Source organism: Centropristis striata, chromosome 4, assembly GCF_030273125.1.
Source record: "Centropristis striata isolate RG_2023a ecotype Rhode Island chromosome 4, C.striata_1.0, whole genome shotgun sequence".
Taxonomy (NCBI): domain Eukaryota; kingdom Metazoa; phylum Chordata; class Actinopteri; order Perciformes; family Serranidae; genus Centropristis; species Centropristis striata.
The window spans coordinates 1,160,743-1,174,541 of NC_081520.1; positions in this window are offsets into that span (position 1 = coordinate 1,160,743).

Here is a 13,799-nt window from a genome sequence, read left to right on the forward strand (position 1 = left end):
ATAAAGGGGACACGCTGGACAAAAGCACCACATTTTTTCCACGTGCTCTCTATCACTATAGGTTTCAATTTTTGGTAGGAGCCACTTCATCAAGATGGCCGATCTGAGATGGCACCCATATAAAGTCTATGAGAACCAATACATCTTCCAAGCCACTCAGAAGGTCAATCTTGGTGTCAAAATCAAAAAAGTCAAAACATTTTCTGGGTCCAGGAATCATTTAAAGCTGTTGAGAATATCACTAGATGATTATTTGATCCAATAGAAATGTTCATTTTCACCCAGACTGGTAGGGAACTCGCTTCAAGTGCTGCAGCAGAGAATCCTGAGCTGAAAATGTTTGGAATCTAATAATTATGTAAATACATGGCCAAAATGAACATATCTATTTGATCATCTATTGATATTCTCAGTAGCTTTAAATTATTCTTTGACCCAGAAAATATATATTTTGACACCAAGATTGACCTTCTAAGTGGCTTAGAAGATATACTGGTTCTCATAGATTTTATATGGCTGCCATCTCCGATCTGCAATCTTGATGAAGTGGCTCCTACCAAAAATTTAAACCTATAGTGATAGAGAGCATGTGGAAAAAATATGGTGCCTTTGTCCGACGTGTCCCCTTTCTTCCCAAATCTGGTCCTAAACCGCCGGACTAAACCAGTTAAAAGATGAAACAGCTAGCTTGTTTGTGTTTGTTGGATGTTTTCGTCATGAAATGGAAAGCGACTCGCTCTCTGATTTCATTTCTTTTATGTCATGTTTCAAACAGACAGAAACAGTATTTAGCTGTCACCTTGTTGATCCTATCACCCACAGAAGTAACTTTCCCTCTGTGATCACATGACACAAGAACCTTGCCTGTTGATGACTTTGTGCCCACGATGCTAACACGATGCTAACATGATGCTAACACGAGAGATCATGTCCCTCTAACAGCACGAGCTGCTGCTGTTTCCTAACTCGCACTGATCCAAACTCTTCACTGCTTCTTAGGTCTCAGTGCTGGTGTGCAGCAGTGAGCTTCAGCAGGATGCTTTTGGAAAAAAAATATGCAGCTCAACTTTTGCTGGCTTTATCTCGTGAGGCGCCGTTTGAACGGGAGATTACAGAAACTGCTTCAGTTTTCCGTCAGACGCTTTTTTTTCTCCACTGGAATTGTTATTGATCCTCAATGTGAACAGTTTTACAGCACGTGAAGGATGCTTTAGATTATTAAACTCATCAGAGATGTATGAAGACCTTCAACTCACACTGTTGATGCCATATGACCATATATGGAAGCCGATATTGTTTTTGAGCTTGAATAAAAATATACTTTTTCTATAAGGATTTTCCACCGATTTGAATATGATTTATATGTTACATATGCAATGTACAAACCCGCTTCAAAACTAAATCGGGATGCAAACTGGTTGCACCAAATTGATTATTCAGTGTATATTTGCATTAAAAAAATGAGTCATGGAAAGAATTATTAGACCATCCAGTAACACTTTACAATAACCATCATTTATAAACTGTAAACAGATAGTTTATTAATGTTTAATCATCATTTATAAACTGTTTATAGACCATTTAGAATGGTTAATACATAATTTATTAATGTTTAACTAACTTAATCATGTATAAATGGCAAATAGATTATTCATTTATAAACATATTTACACATTTACTTTACCATTAACAAACAATTAAATTATAATTAATTGTTTATAAATAGTTTTAGTTGCACCCATTTTAATATGTTAACTCCATATTAAGTATGTTAATGATTTTGAAATGATTCATACACCTTTAAGAAATTGGTTGAAAACATTTAAGGATTAAATATGTAAAGCACTTTGTAAATGGTTAATAATTGGTTTATAAACCATCTATAAACATTATTTAGTTGGTTATTGTAAAGTGTTACCGACCATCCTTGTTTTCTTCAATCTCTTGTTCATTTTAAATGCTGTCTTGATGATGATTTTGGTTATTATCAAGAAAACTATGGGAAATGTCTCGATATCAGCTCTTAAATTAAACTCCTATGAGCTAATTTTGTTGTTATCATTATATTTGTCCAAACAAATGTACCTTTAGTTGTACCAGGCATTAAAATGAACAAGAAAGAAAGGATAAAGCAAGGGTGGTCTAATATTTTTTTCCATGACTGTGTTAATATTATGGTACCAGTCTTCAGGTAATTTCTTCCATATAATGATTCTCGATATGGGATTTGGATGCTTTTATCGTTTTTGCGCTGGAATAAAAATATACTTTTTCCATAAGGATTTTGCACTGATTTCAGTCTGATTATCCGTTACGTATGCAATGTACAACCCCACTTTAAAACAAAATCGGGATGCAAACTGGATGCACCAAATTCATTATCCAGTGATCATTTACAAAAAAAAAAATTGAGCATTAAATATATTATCCTTTGACATATATTCAACTGAAAAAACTTTTTAAGAAATGATCACATTAGGTTTAATTTACAATTTAGTCATTGTATTTCATTGTCAAAACATTCCGGAAATTAAAAAGACTTAAAAAAACATTACATACAAATGAAATAAATTGATAAATATACATTAATACTGTGTACATAAGCTTACACCATTTCTGGATGAGCCCAAGCCTCGTTCTCTGCGCTAAATGTTCTTTAAAACAACTTTCATATCGGACCACATTTATGTTTAAATTGAGCTGTTTTAACCCTCTGAGCCCCAACCATATATTTTCCTTAAAAGATTGCCAAAAATACACTGTTTATCATAGAAATTTCTGTGGATTTTACCTGCAGAGGGATGTCAGATTTACAATTCCATGAAATATTTAGTCAAAGACTAAAGTAGTTACTGTCGATTAACCCTCTGAATGTATTTTTTCTTTTACAGATTGCCAAAAATACACTGTTTATTGTTGACAGAAACTGTAAAAAAAACAAAAACAGGCATTAACGTTGGAATTAAAACTTCCCATAAAAGTTTCTGTCCGAAAAAGTAACCAAAATGAAGCTTAAGCTGTCAAAATCACACGTCTCATTTAAAACGTCGCCAAAAATAAACATTTTGGAATAACTGATGCTAGCGGCTAACTGATGCTAGTGGCTAACTGATGCTAGCAGTTAACTGATGCTAGCGGCTAACTGATGCTAGCGGCGCTGCTTGTTACAGCTACAAGAGTAGCCATTAGCGTATCAATGCTAACTCAACATTGTGGTCGCAACATTAGCTGACATTTCATAGCGGCGTTACAATCGTGCCAATTCAGCACATTGCAGAAGTTAGCAGAAGTAAGGATTAAAAGTTATTACAATGTTAAATTATAAGTTAGTACAACTTACAGTTGAGTTGACAAAAATCTGAATTCAGAGTTGAGCAAACTCAAAAAACACTTAAAATATTTAGTTTAATTGTCCAACTTGAAATTTTATCGAAGTTTGTTGCCTTAAAATTTTGAGTTCACCCAACTTTTCTTTTTTTGCAGTGTATAAGTTGCATTTTATTGAATTAAAATGGGGTTCAGAGGGCTAAAATCCGATAAAAGTGAGTGTGTTAGTAGTGTGAGTTGATGGTCTGGTTAAAGGGGAAGTTCGCTCAAACATTTGGGTGAAATGAGCCTTTAACAGTGTTTCCATGCATCTCTCCATCTATCAGTGTGTGTCATATGATGCATAATTCCCAGCAGCCCTTGGTTTATTCTTTTGCACCCACATGTTTGCATCATGTGCCAGTATGTGTGTGTATGTTTCGTGTGTGTGCGCTTGCTTAAATGGCAATTGTATGTCATTTCTGTGTGTGTGTGTGTGTGAGAGAGAGACCGTAGAAGCGTGTGAGCACTCAATAGCTGCAAACAGTGTTTATCTTTTTAATAAATTGTTGCCTTTTCCTGACGCCCTTTTGTGTTTTTCCATGTCGTCATCATGAGCCCGCTGTGAGTGAGGCTCGGCCTATGCATTCTCTCATACCTGTTTTTGTAAAACAAAAAGCCAATAAAATGGAAAGAGTGCAAATATGGTGAAGTGTCAAGATATCTTTCTGAGAATATACAGATACATCTCAATACATTAGAAAATGATGGAAAAGTCCATTTCCAGTAGTTCAAGTCAAATAGCCCCAAACAAGTATTGAGTCAAATAGATGGAAATACACTACCAGTCAAAAGTTTTAGAACACCCCAATTTTTCCAGTTTTTTATTGAAATTCAAGCAGTTCAAGTCAAATGAACAGCTTGAAAGGGTCCAAAGGTAAGTGGTGAACTGCCAGAGGTAAATAAAAAAAGGTAAGCTTAACCAAAACTGGAAAATAATGTACATTTCAGAATTATACAAGTAGGCCTTTTTCAGGGAACAAGAAATGGGTTAACAACTTAACTCTATGGAGTCTTGGGCTATTTTGTCCATTTTTGAATTCTTTTCATGTCTTTGTAAGTCATTTAGTGTCTTTTTTTGGTCATTTTGTGTCTTTTTGTGGTCATTTTGTGTCGTTTTTTGTCATTTAATGTCTTTTTTTAGTCCTTTAGTTCAACATAAAATGTGATTTTGAATCTTTTTTTTACTTTCAAAACACTATCATGCTCAATAAAGAATTTTAAATGTTGCAAATGTGCATTAATTTCAGAGTACACTGAGACATTAAACTGCATCATTTTTATTTTCACCATCAAGTTGGTGTGTTCTAAAACTTTTGACCAGTAGTGTACTTTTCAGAGGCCAACATTTCCATATTAAACATACTTTTTAAGTATTAAGTATTTTTTTGAGACACTGAATTTTAGGTCTTCATTAAATGTAAGCCATAATCATAATTAGATGACATTAAATACATGAAGACTTGAAATGTTTCTTTCTGTGTGTAATGGATCTATATAATGTGTTATTTCCAGTTTTTGAATTTAATTACTGACATAAATAAACTTTTCTATGATATTCTAATTTATTGAGATGCACCTGTGGAGAGAGAAAATAATTCTGGAAGGCTTCTTCACAAATTGAGGAGTCAAATCTGCAGTTTTTTTTTATTCCAAGGACATATGAGCCAAAAAAGAGAGAAGTTGGACTTGCATTGATGTTTATGAACCACCCCTTGTCTTTATATATATATATATATATATATATATATATATATATATATATATATATATATATATATATATATATATATATGCAAAATACCAACTGGAGCATTTAAAAGTGATATTGATTGAATATTTATGTTGGCCTTAAAAAATGACACAAATAATGCTTAATTTCGCCTTAAAAGTTGGTATTTTGCATATATATAAATATACATAAAAAAGACACTGAGCCTCCACTATATCCTTGCTCTGACTCTAGACTATAGATCCAGAAACTTAATTTCCTCATCTTTGATTGCCTACTTACAAAAAACTTGGGGAAAATGGTCCAACAACTGAGCAAGATGGGCAATTTGGCCGCCATATTGATATGCAAATGAGAAGGTCAAAAACTCACAATTTCGCTTGGGAACCATTTTTTTTTGGATTCAGCACCCTTGAAATAAGTAAAGTAGGCCGGTTCCTGACTTGTACCCATAAATGCTCCTCACTTTCACTTTTTGGACAATTCCATCTAGACTACTAAATGTACCTGCTATTGGATTCATTTTACAGGTATATTTACTCTACCACAGCTTCAGTTCTACTCCCTTTATGCTACTCAGTAAATAACAGGGAAATAAAACAACCCTTTAGCCATACTTGAACTGCATTTTCACATTTAGTCAGTCTCAGAAAATATCCCGGCTCCGTTCTCCTTCAGGGTTTGTAGAAACAAGTGACAGCTACAGATACAGCAAGGCTGCTGTCAACAACCAGGGTGGCTCTATATACCTGAAACAGGTTCATGTCAGAAAGTGGTTGTGTACATAAATTGGCCAATTCTAATAAGACATGGCTGTTAAAGATGTTGACTGAGGGCGTTGGACTCTCAAACACAGTTTTAGTCTTCTGTTATACTGACACAGCTCTTTAAACATGAGACTGCCATCAGGCTGACAATAATGAAGCTGCATTACTGTAATCCTGGTGGCAGTGAAGCTCTCATTGATGAATTACTTTTGACTCATTAATTGTTCTAAATTACATTCTTTTGCTTTGTACTCTTAGTATGTTCTCCGGATGTTTACTGCTGCATGCAGTATGGATACATACTTTGATCATCTGACTCATATATACACTACCGGTCAAAAGTTTTAGAACACCCCAATTTTTCCAGTTTTTTATTGAAATTCAAGCAGTTCAAGTCAAATGAACAGCTTGAAAGGGTCCAAAGGTAAGTGGTGAACTGCCAGAGGTAAATAAAAAAAGGTAAGCTTAACCAAAACTGGAAAATAATGTACATTTCAGAATTATACAAGTAGGCCATTTTCAGGGAACAAGAAATGGGTTAACAACAATATTTTGTCCATTTTTGAATTATTTTCATGTCTTTGTAAGTCATTTTGTGTCCTTTTTTTGTCATTTTGTGTCTTTTTAGTCATTTTGTGTCTTTTTTTAGTCATTTTGTGTCTTTTAGTGTCTTTTTTGTCATTTTGTGTCTTTTTTTAGTCCTTTAGTCCAACATAAAATGTGATTTTGAATCTTTTTTTAACTTTCAAAACACTATCATGCTCAATCAAGAATTTTAAATGTTGCAAATGTGCATTCATTTCAGAGTACACTGAGACATTAAACTGCATAATTTTCAATTAAATTCTAGAAAAGTTGGTGTGTTCTAAAACTTTTGTACCAGTAGTGTATATACAGGTGCTCTCAATACATTAGAATATCAAGTAAAAGTCCATTTCCAGTAGTTCAAGTCAAACAGCCCCAACCAAGTATTGAGTCATATAGATGGACAAACTTTTAGAGGACAACATTTCCATATCAACACTGAATTTTAGGTCTTCATTAACTGTAAGCCATAATCATTATAATTAGACGAAATTAAATAAATGAAGACATGAAATGTTTCATTCTGTGTGTAATGGATCTATATAATGTGTTATTTCCACTTTTTTAAATTGAGTTACTGACATAAATAAACTTTTCTATGATATTCCAATTTATTTAGATGCACCTGTATATATATTCAGTCATGGAAAAAATATTAGACCATTGATTTTTCCGATGTCTTGTTATTCTCCATGGTTTGATTGATAATAGCCAAAATCATTATCAAGAAAACCATGGAAAATGTCTAGATATCAGCTATTAAATTAAACTCTTGTGAGCTATTTTTGTTGTTATGATTATATTTGTCCAAACAAATGTACCTTTAGTTGTACCAGGCATTAAAATGAACAGGAAAGCAAAGAGAAAACAAGGGTGGTCTAATATTTGTGGATGGATTGTGGGTGACAATAACCAGAAAAGCATGCTTGCATAATGCAAATTGTGACTGTATGTAGTAGGATATCCTGGTTCTTTTGGACCTTTTGGATGTATTGGGACCAAGGTTATTATAGTTAACGAAAACTAACAAAATAACGAAAACTAAAATTGAAGAAACATTTTCGTTAACTGAAATAAAAATAAAAACTAGAGTTTTTTAAAAAACGATAACTAACTGAAACTGTATTGTGTGGTTACAAAACTAACTAAAACTAACTAAAATTATAGTGAAAATGTCCTTAGTTTTCGTCTTTGTCAACTTTTTTCATTCATAATTCAGTGTTTCTATTTGAACATGCAACACATGGTGAATATGTTTACTGAGACTGGGATGTTTACACTAGAACCAAAATTCAAAAACACCCAGAACTGTAAGAGTTAATAACCTTATTGAGGCTGAGATGATAAACCAAAGGAAATAAAGGCACATACCCATTACAAAAAAACTAAAACTAACACTAAACTAATAAAAACTAAACTAAAACTAGAAAACTCACTCTAAAAACTAACTAAAACTAACTGAATTTGAAAACAAAAATTCACAACGAAATTAAAACTAAAACTAATGAAAAATCCAAAACTATTATAACCTTGATTGGGACATACTTAATATTTTTTCTGGAATACTAAGTAATATGGTAGTGTAGTTATTGGAATACACAGTAGATGTTTCTAGAATGTCACCATGTCTCAAAAAATGTGAATGCAATGGGGAATGCATTAGATGTAAATATATCTCCAACCAGCAGGTGGCAGTGTTAACCTGCTCATCTCCAGTTCAGCAGCCAATCAGCTCAATGGAGCAGATAGTGAGAGTTGACAGCCTGCTGCTGTCTCTACCTGAGCCAAGAGATAGGAGAGTAAAAAAAAACAACATGTTTAAATGCATTCTGCAGCTTTTACACGCAGCGGGGACATGAAACACAGGTCCATGTGAATCCTGCAGTCTAAAGCAGAACATAAACTGATTGCAAAGGAAATGAAATGACAGAAAAGATGCCAGATGAATGATGGCATGGCCTCAGCTGAGAAACACACTTACCTAATTCACAGCTCATTTCCTGGCCGAGACAACAGCATCACATCACCACAGTACACTGCAAAAAAGCCAACTTGTATTTTTTGGCCTAAAACAGTGATTTAAGTTGGTAAAACTTGGAAATATAAATTATTGACATTTAGGGCAATAATGTAAGTTAGCACAACAAAGGAAGCCAGTTGTCTGCTCAAAAACAAGTTGGTGAGTTGTTGTTACTTATATCTTTAAGTTGGGGTTCACAACAAGGGACAATAGTTCTGATAACTCTTATTTCTTTGTTGGGAAATTCGGTCATTAGCGAAAGCTAGCGGCTAACTGATGCTAGCGGCTAACTGATGCTAGCAGTGCTGCTTGTTACGGTAACACTTTACAATAACCATCATTTATAAATGGTAAACAGATAGTTTATTAACGTTTAATCATCATTTATAAACAGTATATAGGCAATTTATAATGGTAAACAGAAAATGTATTAATGTTGAACTATAATTCATAAATGCCAAATAGATGGTATATTAATGTCAGTTGATAGTTACTTTACCATTAACAAACAATGACATTATAATTATTAGTTTATTAATAGTTTTGCACTCATTTTAACATTTTTAACACCATATTAAGTGTGTTAAGGATTTTGAAATCATTCATATACCTTGAAGAAATTGGTTTAAAACATTTAACGATTAAATATGTATGTAAATGGTTTATAAACAATCTATTAACATCACTTAGATGGTTATTGTAAAGTGTTACCCTTGTTACAGCTACAAGAGTAGCCATTAGCGTATCAATGCTAACTCAAAATTGTTGTCGCAACATTAGCTGACATTTCATAGCGGCGTTACAATCGTGCCAGAGAAATTCAGAGTTGAGCAAACTCAAAAAAAAACTTAAAATATTTAGTTTAATTGTCCAACTTAAAATGTTATTGAAGTTTGTTGCCTTGAGATTTTGAGCTCACCCAACTTTTCTTTTTTTTTTTTTGCAGTGCAGCTGCAGCAGGACCAGCCTGAGTCAGACACAAACATTGATTGTGTCAGGCTGAAGAGGGAGGAGTGTTCCCCAAAAAACATGCTCCGGAGCTGCCAGCAGCACCACTGTTCCTGGAATAATACAAAGTGCCACCAGGTGTTTGGTTGTGCCTCACTTTTAAATTGAGCATTGGGGGACACAGTGTGAAACGGCAGCAAAAGACCTGACGGAGCCGGTGGAGCGCTGTGACTGGCACCTTGTTTACCTCTGAACTAGAGTAGAAGGGAAAGGTGGGCACAGACACAGACAGAAAAATGCTGTTTTCCATTTCCTCTGACAGGCGTTTGGCTCTAGGTGGGCTATTTTCTGTTGTCTGTTGGCTTAATCCTGAAAAAAAAAAAAGGGAATCTGGGCACTAATCTGTATTTGGGTTATGTGTAAAGATTAAAATCTGTTTTTTCCCCCAGTCTTTACATTCATATCAAGCTTTCATCTTCTTGCTTTAGGCTTCTTTTTCTGTAGCCTATTGCTTTAGCACACACTTTTCCAATTTCCACTGAAGTGATTTCTCATTTGGGAGGTCCTGCAGAGGGAGGCAGCATGCTTCTGATCCTAGAGGAACAGCTATTTACACTGAGACAAACAAGAGATGGATTAAAGGAGTCAGAAACTGAGATATCCTGACATGACACTATTTGGTTCAACCTACAAAAAAATACTGGATGGATAATGTGGATGGGATGTAACTAAGTACATTTACTCAAGTACTGTACTTAAGGACACTTTTGAGGTACTTGTACTTTACTTGAGTATTTCAATTTTATGTAACTTTATACTTCTACTTTACTACATTTTGAGGCAAATCTTGTACTTTTACTCCACTACATTCAGCTGACAGCTTTAGTTACTTTTCAGGTCAAGATTTAACATAAAAACACGATCAAATTAAAGTCATGAGACATTTTTTTTTTTAAATTAAGCCTCATAACAGTATATTAAGTAGTTAAAATGAACCCTATCTATAAAAATCTATAAAATTATAATGCTGCTTATATAAATACATCAATGCAAATACTGAATAATATATTTAAACTAGAAAATTTCCTCTGGGGAAATTCTGAAAGGGCCACGGGGGCTACTGCCGGTGTGTGTACACTATGATGAGATTCTTCAGAGATTTCAAACTATGCCCTTTAACTTCAAAATGTGTGTGTGTGTGTGTGTGTGTGTGTGTGCGTGTATGAAGCATGCTTATGCATGTGTGAGGAGTGTGCGTGCTTACGCGCATGTGTGTGTGTGTATCTGTAACTGTAATCACATCAAAGATCAAAGGCAATCAGATCAAAGCGATCAACAGAATTAACTGCCACCTGAATCTTCTGGCACAGTGACAGCATTCCAGACAGACTGGAATTTCTGGCCTCGAACAGAAAGCATTTTTGGCAAAACCATAATACCTATCATTGATCCGACTTCACTTTGAGCGTCCTGAGTTCTTCCTGAACCTCTACATGTGATTTTTTTTTCAAGAAAAATGAAAAAATAGCTTTGTTAGAGCGATCTAAAAAAACTGTTACATCTCCCTTTTTCAGAAATCTTCCTGCATGTTTAATATGGGAGCTGTATGAACCATATTCATTTTTGTTTTTCATGTAATTTTGCTCCATGCCACTGGGGGGAGCTGTGTTTGCTGTGTGGCTCAGCTGGGTTGGGCCATTTAACCTGGGAAAACCTAGACACCGGTGTTGCTGATTTGGGAAGCAAACAGTTTTCGACTGTGCCCAGTTTATGCCTAGTATGTGCTTAGTATTTTGGTTTTTGATATAAGGAACAATTTGGTTTGTTGTTTTTGTTACATGTATATATTATGAGTTAAAGTCATTGCCGCTGTATGATGGGAAAATAAATCAGCGAGATATTTTGTAAACATTATTGCACTTTCCGTTTTTATTATTTAAGTTCGGAGCGCACTGGGCGCACGTCTAAACTAAATAATCCGAATTAGCAACCAGTACTAGACTTCTTTTAGGACTTAGTCAGTACAGGAGCCAAGGAGGCTGTTGGTGGTGTTGGTGGATCATCTGACAGCTTTACCAGAGGAATGTGAGTGAGAAGACAAATTTTCCTACGTTTCTATGTATAAATTATTTCGGTAGAGTGGAATTTGCGGCCTGGAGCGCAGTTTTCAAATTTATTTTTTGACAATTTCACAACCGCATTTCACAACAAAGAAATAAGAGTTATCAGAACTATTGTCCCTTGTTGTGAACCCCAACTTAAAGATATAAGTAACAACAACTCACCAACTTGTTTTTGAGCAGACAACTGAATTCCTTTGTTGTGCTAACTTACATTATTGCCCTAAATGTCAATAGTTTTTATTTCCAAGTTTTACCAACTTAAATCATTGTTTTAGGCCAAAAAATACAAGTTGGGTTTCTTGCAGTGTGATGTCTGTGTCCTTACAGCCCATTGGAGGCTCCGTATGTCCCCATTGTCTCATTCTAACCCTGATCAGTAATTGGTGGCGTCTGGAGACTCTCCTGCAGGTGAGTCACCACCTGGCTGCATGCAGGAGCCTCAGAGCGAGCCAGAGCCGCCCGAGCAGCTCTCTGCTGTCTGTCTGCAGCAGATATAGCCGAGGGTGAACCAGTCGGTAGGCTGGATTCGTGAGCAGCCAGCTCTCCAGACTCAGACAAAAAAAACCCTCGCTCTTCTTGCTCCAGATATCTGCTGCGGCCCACACTGTCAAAGTGGAAAAGAACAAGTACAGCACAGCACAAGGCCTCATGCACACCGCACTGCATGTAAAGAAAATAGAATCAATCTGCCTCCCAATAAAACCTTTTCTGTTTCCTCTTCAAGAACTCTGTGATCATAGGGATCTTTTAGAACAGACCTGGCCATTAGGCGGCCCAGGGGCTTCATCCGGCCCGTTGGCTGTCCCTGTCCACCTGGAACTTACCTGGAAATCAGAAATCATTACAAAAACGATGCTTTTATTTTGAAGGTGACGTACATATGTGCATGCATGCATGTGCACCTGCACAGAAACACTGAGTTACCTTGTTACCTTGTGAAAAACACTCATTTCTTTTTGCATAAAGTTAACTCTATGGAGTCTTGGACTATTTTGTCCATTTTTGAATCCTTTTGATGTCTTTTGATGTCTTTTCATGTCTTTTCGTGTCTTTTTTGGTCATTTTGTGTCTGTGGTTGTGTCTTTTTTTATTTATTTTGTGTCTTTTTTTGTCATTTTGCGTAGTTTTTGGTCTTTTGGTGTCTGTTGTTTTGTCTTTTTTGGTCATTTTGTGTCCGTTGTTGTGTCTTTTTTTAGGTCATTTTGTCTCTTTTTTTCTCATTTTGTGTCTTCTGTGTCTTTTATGGTCATTTTGTGTCTATTTTTCTAGTAATTTTTGTGTCTTTTTTTGACGTCACGAAGAAGTCATGCTCCGGCGCTTTCGTGGACTCCAGAAGGTTAATACTGCTGCTTTACTGTAAACACACATGCTCTATTATATATATATTATATATATAATAATTATATTCTTATATTCTGTATTTGTGGTTTGAATGTATGTTGTGTTTTGAACAAAAGGACAAGTGCTATACTGCTATATTTTGAGTTACTTCACATTAGAAGAAGAAGAAGAAGAAGAAGATTACTTTATTAATCCCACAATGGGGAAATTCAACCTCTGCATTTAACCCTTTATCCTTTTTTTTTTTACACACAAGTGAACACACCATGCAAGGAGCAGTGGGCAGCACATTACTAGTCTTATCGTAATCTTACCTCAAAATCAGATCATTTACTGCATTTATTAAAGTGATGAAATTAATATTGAGTGGAATTTAGTTCAGAGTTTTAGTCCAGCCCTCCACAACCTTCACAGTATCTCATGTGGCCCCTTGAGAAAAATAATTGCCCACCCCTGTTTTAGGTGATTGATTTTTTCTAACATAATCACCTGAGTGGGTTATGAGTCAGTGGGCCTCGTCGAGTCTCAACCATGTCGGGTCGTACTTATGTTTATGAGCCCGTTGAGTGGAAAAACCATTCATGTTAAACCCAGTTAGAATAACAGGGACTTGGTGAAAAGAACTACAATGTCAGGTGTCCTCTCACATTCACAATTTTACCCCTCACATTCACAATTTCACCTTTTTATTTTTTTATTTTTTTCGTGAATGTGAGAGGTATAATTGTATATGTGAGAGGGAAGAATGAATCCCTCATACAGACTCTCTCTGGTCTCTCTCAAATTGTCCTTAACTTCTGAAAAACAGTAAATGCTTTTCTTGAAACAGTTTGTACAAACAGCTTTTTACAGACAAGATAGTCAAAATGCAATATGTCAATATAACAGTATTCTGTAAGTATATTCTGATTCAAACT